Source organism: Pipistrellus hanaki, assembly GCF_964339955.1.
Source record: "Pipistrellus hanaki genome assembly, chromosome: 2".
Taxonomy (NCBI): Eukaryota; Metazoa; Chordata; class Mammalia; order Chiroptera; family Vespertilionidae; genus Pipistrellus; species Pipistrellus hanaki.
Window position 1 is genome coordinate 183,515,977 of NC_140504.1, and position 13,009 is coordinate 183,528,985.

The following is a 13,009-nucleotide window of genomic DNA, read 5'->3' on the forward strand; positions in this document are numbered from 1 at the left end:
ATTTCCAACTCCATTAAGTGCTTTGTTTAGATCCTGTTACTGAGCCATCGTGACAGAGAGACAGAGAGAGAGAGAGGAGAAATAGAGAAGCCATTTCCCCCCTGCAGTTCCCTCTCCAGGCCATTTCCTTTCCCTGTCCACCTTCTGGCACAATCATTTTTCAAATATAATTCACATACAGTAAAGTGTATAAATTTTAAGTGAATTTTTGGATGAATTTTTACATATGTGCCTGTTCCCAGGGTCCACCTATACCCAGGGGTCCACCTATACCCAGGGGTCCACCTATACCCAGGGGTCCACTACCAAGACTGAAACAGAAAACATTTCCAGAAAGTTCCCTCCTGCCTCGTGCCAACCAATACCCCAACAGGAACCACTGTTTTGATCTTTATCACCGTAGATTGGTCAGCCAACTCTAGAACTCCGTAAAAATGGAATCATGTAGTCTGTTCTTCTAGCTTCTTTCATCTAACAAGTTTTGAGTCCCCTGGTGTTGTTGTGTGTTTTTTCCAATATCCTGCATCACTTCACACCTGACAGCTTCTTTAGTTACACACCTGTCTCCTCCCCTCCACCGCACTTAGCAGTTGGACACAGTGTTGGACAGCTCCTTCCTTAGAACCCTCCACAAGTTTGATGCTCAATAAATCGCTCCCAAATGAATTCACCGGTGAAGATCAGAACAGACCCAGTTTCTCTGTCCGTCTTCCCATCTCTGTCCTGCCGCTGTGCACATCCACTGAGGGCTCACCATTGCCAGGCTCTGGCCTAAGTCCTTCACATTAGCATCACTAAGCGCTCACAATCCTAGATGCAGATATGGCTTTGTCCCATTTCCACAGGAGGAAGCTGAAACTCGGAGTTTCTACGTCAGCTTACCAAGAAGAAGTGACAGAATCAGGACTCAGACCTTGGTCTGTCTGACCCAGAGCTGAGCCTGCCAACCACGGCCTAGGAGTGAGGAAGGAACTAACATGAATGGTCCGAGTTTCCTTTGTGACAGACAGCCCACACCCACCCCGTTAACCCAGCGGCACCCATATCTTTATGCCTGCCTTTCCTACCGGTGGGAAGGCTGAGGGTCAGAAACAGGGAATGACTTGTCCAGACAACGAACCAGTGGCCGACACTGGGAGCTAGGACCCCTTCCAACATGAAGCCCTTGCTCTTTGTGGAGCACCACGGCCTGCCTCTCTGAAAGATGAGCTGACCGCAGGCAAGGGCTTTAGCAGCAAGCCTCTGTGCGGGCTGGCTGTTCACTTCCTTGAGCCAGGGAGATGTCAATGGTCTCCAAAACACAGCTCTGGAGCATGGTAGACTTGATTGCGTGAGGCTATTCCTCAGGGGGCCGGCATTGAAGATGTCATCCTCGAATATTCTGAAAACAGATGCAAATGGAAATGACATGTTCTTTAATTCAACCAACATGAATTGAGTTAATGACATGAGTAATGCACGGTGCGGTGCCAGGTCACGATGAATAAGGCAGATCTGGTTTTAAGTCTCATGGAGATTCTGGTCCAGGGGGGGAAACAGACATGAGGGCAAGTTCAGGACCATGGGAATCCATAACAGAGGTTTCTAACTGAGCCTAAAAGGTATGGGAAAACTTCCGAGAGAAAAGGAGATTTAATTTAGACCTAAAGGATGAGCCAGAGTTAATAGTTGAGGGAAGGAGAATGCATGTCTTGGAGAAGGGAGTTCAGGCAGAGGAAAGACCATGGGAAAAGGGCCTGAATCTGGAAGAGAAAACCCTAGAGAGAGGGTGCCAATAAGGACAAAACATTCACCTTGTTCATACCCAAGCATCTCGTAGTACCACACCCGCCACAAATGAGACACACTATAAATATCACAGCCCGGCCATGTGCCCCCCAGGGAACTGAACAGTGACCTCTGGGTTCATAGGTTGATGCTCAATCACTGAGCCACGTTGGCTGGGCTTATTTGCATTTTTAAATAGTCACTTTGGCTACTGAGGAGAGAATGGTCTGCAGAAGGGGCCACTCGGAACGATGGCAGGGGTGAGAATGGAGAGCAGTGGAAAGACTCCGGAGATCCTGGGGAGGTGGAATGGTAGGCCTTGAATAAAGGATGACTCTCACAGGCCTCTGGCTGGACCAATAGGCTGGATGATGCAGCCGTTCTCCACCACCAGAGGGCCCCTGGAGGGGAAGCAGGTTCTGCTGGGGAAGATGAGGGGTTTTTATACATGTTGAGATTAAAATGCCTAAGAAACATCCGAGTGAAAAAGTCAAATAGGCTACTGTTGGTGCATAGGCTGGAGCTCAGAGAGAGAACTACGGAGAAGACCGTTGACATCTAGATGGTAGTTGAAACCACAGGGGAGAAAGAGATCACCCAGGGAGAGAATAAAACAAGTAGAAGCTAGGGTCTAGAACTCAACCTTTCATGGCTACAGAAAAGATTAAGATAAGCTGACAAATGAAACCAAGAAGAGGGAGAGGCAGGTGGAAAACTGGAGAGCACAGAGTAACACAAGTCAGAAGGAGAATCTATATATATAAAAGGCTAAGTGATTGACCATCTTCTTACAATCCCGTCCCTAAGCCTAGAGTGCTTAGTTAAATTTGTCAAACATCAGCCGCCCCTCCCCTGGTCAAAATAGGGATCTGTGACCCTTGACTGTGAAGATCAGGGTGCGCTGACAACTCAGAAAATGCTCCTCTAGTGCCACCTCCTGGCTAGATAGGATATGACAGCTCCTTGTTCGAGGCGTTCCTTGTTCTTGGAGTACCTTCACTTCAACTTTCATTCTTGTTGTTGTCGTCTTGGTTTCAGCAGCATGGCAGACTTTGCCCTTTCTAACACAAACACCCCAAAATCCTGGATGAAATATTACAAGAAAGGAAGCAAGCCAGCAAGCCAAAAAGGGAGGAAACTAAATTCATTGCTGAACTTGTAAGAAGGGAAAATCGGCGGGAGCCAGAAACAGAGAGGTGAGCACAGCAAGGAGGCCCGATGTCTCCCTTGTCCTGGGTGTAGCTACTGGACGTTTCCCATTGATGTTTTCTTTTTAGAGCGAGTGGGAGGGAGGGGAAGTGAGAAACATCGATGTGAGACACACATGGATTGTGCCTCCCTCACGTGCTGAGCTCCCTGCAGCTCCCACCCCACCCCAAGAAGCCTGCATCAGAGGTGTGGGCCTTTGACTGGAATCAAACCCTCGGCCCTTCAGTCCACAGGCTGATGCTCTACCAGAGAGAGAGAAAAAGCAGCTAGGGTAACTTTTATTCTTGCATTCATTCGTTTGTTCTCTGCCAGGCTATGAGTAGAATGGAGAGAAAGACAGACTCGGTTAAGAAATTTAGTGCAGAGAGAATCCAAGATGGCTGCTCGGGTAGGCACCTAGCCGCAGCCGCACGCAACAATTTCAATAAAATACAACTAAAATATAAAATGGACATTACCCAGAACTACAGGAAAGTCAACTGACTGGAAATTCTACAACGAGAAGCAAGGAGAAAACCAGAAGGAAGCGCGGAGGAGCTGTAAAAGCCCAAGGTACAGAGACACGCGGCGCGCGCGGAGAGTACAGAGCCGGAGAGGAGGGAGGCCGAGTGCCTGGCTGGCGTTCCCTAGCGGGAAGGAGATAAACACTCCGACTGTGCTGGGCCCCCGACTGCTCTGAACCCCCGTTCTAGGCCAGACCCCGGGGACCCAGGCTCACACAGAGGGAGCTGGGCTGTAAGGCAGTACTCGGGGAAGCAGCGAAAGGAGGTCCCAGAGGCGCGCACACAGCGCGCAGAGAAGGGCCGGCCGGCTGTGCCGTAGGACTGCCCTGGCGGGAAGGAGACAGGCTCCAGACTGCTCTGAACGCCACCTCCAACTCCACTTCCAACTGAACTGAACCCCAGTTTCGGGCCCATTGCGGGAGAGCTTACACTGTTTGGTAGCAGGCGAAAATCGAGGGCACCTTTCTCTCAGAGGCGCTTGCAACAAGTACTGAAGGACCCTGAGTCTCAGGAGTCGCATAGGGCGGGGCTGACGGAAGCCAAGGCTGTAGGCTCCACCCTGAAACCCCGCCCCATCAGGAAAGCTGCCTGCGAAAATGCCTAAACCAAATAGATCACAAACGAAAGAAATGGAGGACAAAAAGAGACTGGATATAGAGTTCAAAACCACACTTATAGGGTTTTTCAAGAGACTCCTAGAAAAGGCCAATAAAATAAATGAGACCTATGAGGATATGAAAAGGGATCAACAAGAAATGCTAAGGGATCAACAAGAAATAAAGAATACATTGTCTGAAATAAAAAATATTCTACAGAGTCCTAAAAACAGAATAGAAGATCGCAAGAATCAAGTCAAAGATTTGGAACATAAAGAGCCAGAAGACACTCCTCTGCAGAAGCTAGAAGGCAAGAGAATCCAGAAAATTGAAGATAATGTAAGAAACTTCTGGGACAACTTCAAACGATCCAACATCAGAATCATGGGGGTCCCAGAAGATGAGAGAGAGCAAGATATCGAAAACATACTGAAAGAAATAGTGACAGAAAACTTCCCCCACCTGGGGAAAGAATTGGACTTACAAGTCCAGGAAGCACACAGAACTCCAAATAAGAGGAATCCAAAGAGGACCACACCAAGACAAATCATAATTAAGATTCCAAGAGCAAAGGACAAAGAGAGAATATTAAAAGCAGCAAGAGCTAAGCAGGTGGTTACCTATAAAGGAGCACCTATACGATTGTCAGCTGATTTCTCAACAGAAACCATGCAGGCCAGACGGGAATGGCAAGAAATATTCAGGGTGATGAATAGCAAGAACCTACAGCCAAAAATACTCTACCCAGCAAAGCTATCACTCAGAATCGAAGGTCAGATAAAGAGCTTCACTAATAAAAAAAAGCTAAAGGAGTTCATCACCACCAAACCAGAATTATATGAATTGCTGAAGGGGGTTCTTTCAGAAGAGAAAGTAAATAAAGATAAAAATTATGAACAACAAATACGTAACTATCAACAAGTGAATCTAAAAACCAAGGAAATTAAAAAAAAAATCTGATGAACAATATTAACTGTTGAATATAATAGAATCAGAGGTATGGAAGGGGAGTGAACTGATGATTCTTGGGGAAAAGGGGAGAGGGGAATGTGGGAAGAGACTGAACATAAACTGTGCACCTATGGATGAGGACAATGGGGAGTGGGGAAAGGGCAGAGGGTGGGGTGGGAAGGGGGGGGAAAGGAACACTTGTAATAATATGAACAATAAAAATTTATTAAAAAAAAAAAAAAAAAAAAAATTTAGTGCAGAAGACAGTCTCAGAACTGAAATGTGATCGAAGCTGCGATCCTGAATATTTTTAGGCCACAGGAAAGAGGGTTTCTTTGCCTGCCCCTATAAGGCTGCCATCCCCAGAGGCAGATTACCCTCTCGTGGCTCCTTGTACTCTTAATTTGGGAAGCACATCTGTGTCATGCAGGTCTTCCACATCCCACCCTCCTACACAATCATTACTTTTTCTTTCTAAAGTTGTTTAGTTTTTCTTAATGTATTTTATTGATTTCAGAAGAGAAGGGAGAGGAGGAGAGAGATAGAAACATCAATGATGAGAGAATCATCAGCAACCTGGGCATGTGCCCTGACCAGGAACTGAACTGTGACCTTCTGGTTCATAGGTCAACACGTAACCACTGAGCCACACCAGCTGGGCTGAGCTTATTGTTAACAAAGACAGACAGTACACCACACTACAAAACAAGTCAGTGTCTCTTTCGGTGCCTCCAAAGGACTGGGACCCGGAATCCATGTCCTATGGTCTTGAAGCCCTAACAGGAGAACCACCCCGTTAGAGCTGGAGGAGCCCTTCATTCTTTCATTCATTCACTCTGTAAAGACTTGCGGAGCACTCTGAGGTCCAAGCATGTGCAAAGAGCTGAGGACATAATGGTGAGCAAGGAAAGTCATGGCCTACACTCTTATGATGTTTACGTTCTCGCTGGGGAGATGGGAAACAAAGCAAGTAAACAACTTTTAAATATTTATTTATTTTTAATACGTGGTACATTTTATGATTCAAAATACAAAAAGGTGCAGTGAAAAACCTTCCACTGTTACTGCAAGCTACCTAATCCTCTCGTTCCTTCCGCATCCCCCAGGAGATAACATATGCATATACAAGCAAATATCTCCCCCACCCCCAATCATTCAAATGGCGGAATTCTACACACTTTGAACTGCACCTTGGATATTTTCACTTAATAATATATCTTAATTGTTCTATATCAATACATAGATTTCTATTCTTTTTATAGTTATATGGTATCCTATTGTGTAAGTAGTGCATGATTTAAAAAAATGTTACATTGTGATGTTATGCTGCAAACAGAAATAAGTAGAACACTGAATTTTAAAATAACAAGGGCGATCTGGCTTTAGATAAGGCGGTTTTGGAAAGGAAGTCCATGCTCAGGAAATGTCACTGAGTCCTAAAAGATAAGAGGGAATGCACTAGAGGAACACCAAGAGAAAGGACGTTACGTTCAAGCAAAACAAAGGATTGCCAGGGCAGGCATTTGCTTGACATTTTGGAGTGGCTGGGAACCACGGTGGCTGGGATCAGATGAGGTGTTGGAAGCACAGAGTCAAGTGGTGCAGGGCCTTACAAGCGGGTGAGGAGCATAGGAGTGATTCTACTAGTAAGGGCATCAGAAAGCCACCGGAGAATTCTAGAAATGGGCATGCTCTCATTTACAATTAAAGGGGAAAAACTTCACTTAGGAAGCGATGTGGAAGTGGATTAAAGAACCAGAATCTAAGAACAAGAGGAAGAGGACGCAGTAGCCTAGGCAAGAGAGAACAGCAGCGTGGAGAGAGGGCGGTGGTTGATAGCGCTGGGATTTATTTTGGAAGCAGCCATGACAGGATCTCATAGACCAGTGTTTCCCAAACTTTTGACATAGGCGTACCCCTTCTATAATTTTCGTAACGCTGAGTACCCCTCGTACTCATGAGAACGTAGAATTAGGCGCAGCTAAGCAGCGTGCAGTGCATATCCCCACCCAACTCCGGTGCAACGCGTACCCCCACCAACCTCTTCCGTACCCCTGGGGGTGCGCGTACCACACTCTGGGAAACACTGTCATAGACCATTTAGCCCACTTTCCAAACTGAGCAAGCCAGTGGATTGCTTGCCACAGGTCCAAGAGCTCCTAATGACAGATGCCGGCCTACACTCCAAGTTAGGAAAACGGGAGTTGGAATTTGAGAATAGAAACTGTGTTTTAAAAATTCTGTTAACCAGTAATGACTGATCTATTCCATTTCTAATTTGTTTGACAACTTTCTGTTTGCTTCTCGACTCCCCACCTCAGAGTAGAGACAGAATGGAATCTCGGGTCCAGCACTGCCTACGGGCAGCCTGGAGCAAGGGCAGCAGGCAGTGTGGGACACAGTGAAGGTAAACAGGACAGTCGGGGAGACCTTGTGATAAGGGGAAGCCTGAAGGAAGTTAAGGTTTGAATGGGCCTTGCAGATATGGGAGAGGGGATTGCAGGTGGAAGACACTTCTAGGTAAAGACCCTCTGACAGGAACCTGGCAGGTTTGAAGGGCTCCTTGGATGCCAAGGTGAGTGGAATAAATAAAAACAGTGGAAACACTGAGCAGAGAACAGTAAGATGAAAGTGGGGATGGGGAGGGTCAAATGGCATAAGGCTTTATGAGCAGAAGCCGTTGGCCTTTACTGAGATGGGAGCCACGAGTGGTGTGAGCTGAGGTGACAGGATCTGTGCATTTTCACAGGATCCCTCTGCTATTGCGTGGAGGACAGACTGTAAGAAGCAAAGTGGAAGTAGAGACCAGCTAAGAGAATGTTGCAGTCAATTAGGTGACAAGGATGACTTGGCCCACACATATGGCAAAAAGTGGTCAACCAATAAGATTTTCTGGCAAATATACGAGAAAGGGAGTCAAGCATTACTCTCCAGGACTTGGCCTGAGAAATGGGAAAGATGAATTTATTAAATGAGATGGGGACAATGGTGAAGGAAGCGGTTTGAGGTTGAAAGTGTCGGGTTTGAGATGTTGGTGAGACATCCATTGGAGAGGCTGGGCAAGCTGTCAAATACACCCGAGTTAGAGACAGGCCTGGACTGGGTCTACACTTGGGAACTGTTGGCACACGGATGGTGTTTAAAGCCACAACACTGGATGAAACCTAGTGTATATGCTGGCTCACTTTGGCATCAAAAAGACAAAAAGAGGAACCAGCCAAGGAGACTAAAAAGGAAGTACCAGTGAAATAAGAGAACAATCAATAAACATGCTAGAATCCAAGTGGGGGGAGGGGGGTAAAGAAGGAAGAAACAGCAATAATGCCACATGCTGTTTTTAAGTCAAATAAGTTGAGAACTGAGAATTAAAACTGTGACATCACTAGACCTTGACAAAACCAGTTCCCTGGAATTGAGAGGATGAAAGCCTGATTGGAGTGGGTTAGAGAATGAAAGGAGAAATGGGGCCAGTAACAGCTTCTTCTTTGGGGGTTCATGGCATACTTGTATACTGATGGGAATGATCCGAGAAGTAAAACTGGGGTGAGAAAGGAAGATTTGATGGGGCCATGTTCTTGAGTTGGTGATAGACTGAGGTCTCAGGAGTGATTTTTCCTAGACATAAAAAGCATAGTCAAAGGACACCATTTCTCAAGCTCTAAGGCTCATAGAATCACGCTGAGCACTTACTAAAACATATTGCTGCGCCTCTTCCCACCTTGCCCCTATTTGTGATTCAGTGTCTGAAGTGGGGCCCCATCATTTCCTTATGACATGTTCCCTAGAGGTGCTGTCAACACTGGCCAGGAGAGAAGCCTTTCCACACTGATCTGCAATTATGTGGAGCAGATGTGGTGGAGGGAGTCCATGATGCTTCATTCCTCAGTCGAGTAGGAAGTCATTAACCAAGAGTAAATATGAGGGGCGAGATGTTGGAATTTTGGGGAAAGGGGAGGCTATGAAATGGTTCTCAACAGTGAAAAGATGGGGGAAATGTTGATTTCTTTCTCGAGGTTAATAACCATGAATTAAAAAATGAGACACTAGTTGAATGTTTTTCTCCAACCACCCTAAACAGCCTGGGTGCAGGTAGGTGGGGATTTGATAATAACCAGGACTGTGGTTTGTCAAACTAAATGAAGAGGGAAGGAAGATGATAGAGAATACAAGATGGGGAGGGAGATTATGGTGGGGCACAAAATTTAAGTTGGGAAAGACATGAGAGATGATGAAAAAAAATTAAAAGTTGATATACTTTTTTCAAAAGTGGGTGTTTTCTTCCCTTTGTCTTCATTTTACCTCTCTGGGCCTCTGTAGAAAGACTCTTGCAGCCTCAAATTCTTGTTACTTTCCTCTATAGCACTCATCACTACCTGACAACTTTGTTCCTCTCTCCACCACCATTACCGTCCCATTGAAGGAAAGGCCTTCAGCTTTCTGCTGTTGCGGGCCTATAACTCTGCCAGGCTTGTAGTACTCTCCCCCAAGTACCCTCCCTATGCAATCTGGCAGGCTTGCTCTTCACAGGCCCAGGACATGTCCTTGTACACCTGCATCAAGATGCCTTGACTTTGAATGGCATGCTCTAAAAACCTGAGTGCCTAATTTAAGTTGATAAGCTTTGGGGAAGCAGAAATCTGGAGGAGTTTGGGTTTCAATGCTTGAGAGGACAAGATTTAGAGGGCAGGCTTCTGCCAAACTGCTTTGGTGACAGAGGCCCAGGCCCTTGGGGCACTCACTACTCATGCCAAAATCCTATAAAGCCACCCATATAAGACTGTCATAGAAGACCTCAGTCCTTATTTAGCAGACCAAAATTAGAACTTCATGGAACCACAAAGGGGTTAAGTGACATTCAGCAGGTGATTTGGTATTATTCTAATTTTGTAAAGTAACTTTAATTTTTTTTTTGAGCATATGAGTAGCACACAGAGCTAGCAGGTGGGGCCAGAATAACTTTCCAATTCTTAGACAGTGACATTTGAGCACTAAATAGCTGAAAACAATAAACCATACATGGCACAAGTGACATTTTGCCACTCATTAATTTTGTTGGGAAAAATCCCATTTCCATCTAGCTCATCGATGACAGTAAGAGATTTGACACAGCCCAGGTTTTGTGCAGGTGCTTGATAAGGGCTAGACCAAAAACACCGAGAGAGAATTTTGAACAGCCCCAGCCTGAGTTGGCGGGGTTGCAGGAGAATGGAAAGAATCAGGTTAGCTGATTTGACCTCCAGCAGCTCGCAAGTGCTGTCCAGTGGCCCAGCCCAGTAGTCAGGCCGGAACCTCATGGTGCCATCGTTTCACAACCTCCCACCCCAACCCCACTGCTGGGGCTACAGAACCAGTCCTAGAAACCTGAGGTCTGTGGGACCTCCAATCCACTTATCCTGGCTGTGGAAGGCCAGCCACGTCAGCTTTCAACCTGTAAGCCCAGCAGCTGTAGTTAAGTATTATCATTCCTAAGAAAGGCTTCTCAGGACTAAGAAGTTTCACCAGCTGCCCAGAAACCACTAGTGATGAACGATAGTTATAATTGGGCACTTCCCCAAAGCAAAAAATAAAAATTGTGAACTAACTTTATCAGATCTGAATCCTAGGGACACTCATTTTCAGAAAGAAGGTCCTACATGACAAACACAGAGCACATTCCAAATAAACCATTTTTCAAATACAGATCAAAATAAGAGGCAATATTCAAGTGCTATAATGAAAAACAAAATTTTTAGTATATGACTATGTATTTTCTCACAAATAGAAAAAGGCCTGAACCCATAAAATAGTTTAGATGGGGTACAAACCAGGGCTTCCAACGTTTTTCTCTGTTAACTAAACTGTAGGTGGGAATTATCAAAGAATGCAAGCCAATGAGCATTCAGTGGGTCTCACGCTCGGTGAAGCATTATGCTAAGTGAAAGCCCTCTCCATAACTCCACAAGGTTCATAGACAGTGCTGTAAAAAATAAAGTGGTTAGGTTGTTGGAATAGGCTAAATAATCCTCCATCTATCAGTAATAAAAACCTATTTTCTAATCTTGCAATTTAAAAAATTGCTTAAAAAAAAAAAATCAAGCCCTGGCCTGTATATCTCAGTGGTTAGAGCACAGGCCTGTGGACCCAAGTATCTCAGCTTTCATCCCAGTCAAGGGCACGTCCTCAGTTCCCGGTTTGCTCCCCACCCCAGGTCAGGGCACGTGGGCATATGCGGGAGGCAACCAGTGGATGTCTCTCTCACATCCATGTTTCTCTCTTCCTCTTTCTCTTTTCTCCCTTCTACTCGCTCTGAAAAGCAATGGGAAAAAATATCTTTGGGTGAAGATTAAAAATTTTACATCAAGGGACGGTTTCTAAATATTCTCTAATAAAAAAAGAACCTTTGTTCCTTGGAGAAATGGGGCCACGGCAGGGAAAATACCGAATTATCCAGGAACATCTTGTAGTACCAGAAAGAAAGGGCTCCTAAAAATGTAGGGGCAGTCAAAAAGACAAGAGCCAAGTTGGAGCTCCCAAGCCCGGATAGTTTGAGCAACCAGATAAATAATAGCACTGACTGTAGAATAAAATATCCCTGAGTCCATGCTGATATATCCGAATAAATAAAAAGGGGAAAGAGGAGAGATTCTCCTTACAAAATTCTAAGTAGGCTTTGGCCAGTGTTGCTCAATGGTTAAGAGTACCTGCCTGGGACTGGAGGGTTATGGGTTTGATTCTAATAAAGGGCATGTACCTAGGTTGTAGGTTTGATACCCACATGCCCCAGGTCAGGATAAAAAATAAAAATAAAATAAAAAACATCTAATTAGTATAAATGTAGAAGAAATAATAAACATTGGGCAAAAATGCTACTTTTTGGAGACAATAACAACTCAAAGGTTTCAAAATTAGTGAACCAAAGATTGATAATCTTAAAGTGTACCCCTCCAAGAGTTACTCATTAATTACAAAGGAAAAATCAATAACTTTATAGCGGAGAAAGCCAGCAGACACTACTTTAACCAAAGGTCAAAGTTAACATGACCAGTAATGAGACATGGACATCATGTATCCTGATAAAATGCATTAAGAGGATACATTACTTTTTACATTCTTGCCAAAAAAAAAAGTAACTTAATCTAATAATGAGAAAATCAGACAAATCCCAGGAGCAGTCCATAAAATAACTCTCCACAAAAGTCAAAATCATAAAAGGGGAAAATAAAGAACTCACAGGCTAGAGACAACTAAATGCATATGGGATCCTGGATTGAATGCTGAGCCAGAAAAAAAAAAAGACATTCCTTGGACAATAAGCACAGTCCAAATAATATTTATAGATTTGTTAATAGTATTTATATCAATATTTATTAGTTATGTAAAATGTTAACATTTGGAGGAAGCTGAGTTAAGGTTATATGAGAACTCTCCATATTCTTTTTGCAAAAGACTAAAATTATCTATAATAAAAGCATAATATGCTAATTAGACCAGATAACCTTCTAGATGAAGCCAGGGCTGCAAGAGAAGCCCAGGTCCCAGTGCCAGAGGAAAGCCGGTGCTGGCAGCGGTGCTGGCAGCCGGGGGAAGGCCTACTCTTGCATGAATTTCGTGCATCGGGCCTCTAGTCTGTATTATAAAAGGAGTGTGGCCCTAACACCATAACGACCAAAGACAGGAGAGGGTGGGCGGGGCCATGCAATTTCGAGCTGGGCTTCTAGTTCCAAAATAAGATTTTAAAAATGGAACATGCTCCGGACGATAGCCAATCAAATGTAACTAAGATTAAATTGAGTGAATGTGACACATTGTTAATATTAAAGGTTAAAAATGCTTTGAATTGCCCTAGCTGGTTTTCTCAGTGGTTAGAGCTTCAACCAGTGGACTGAAGGTACCTGGTTTGATTCCAGTCAAGTTGCAGACCTGATCCCCAACCCTAGCGCCGGAGGCAACCAATCAATGTGTCTCTCATATCAATATTTTTCTCTCTCTCCCCCTCCCTTCCCG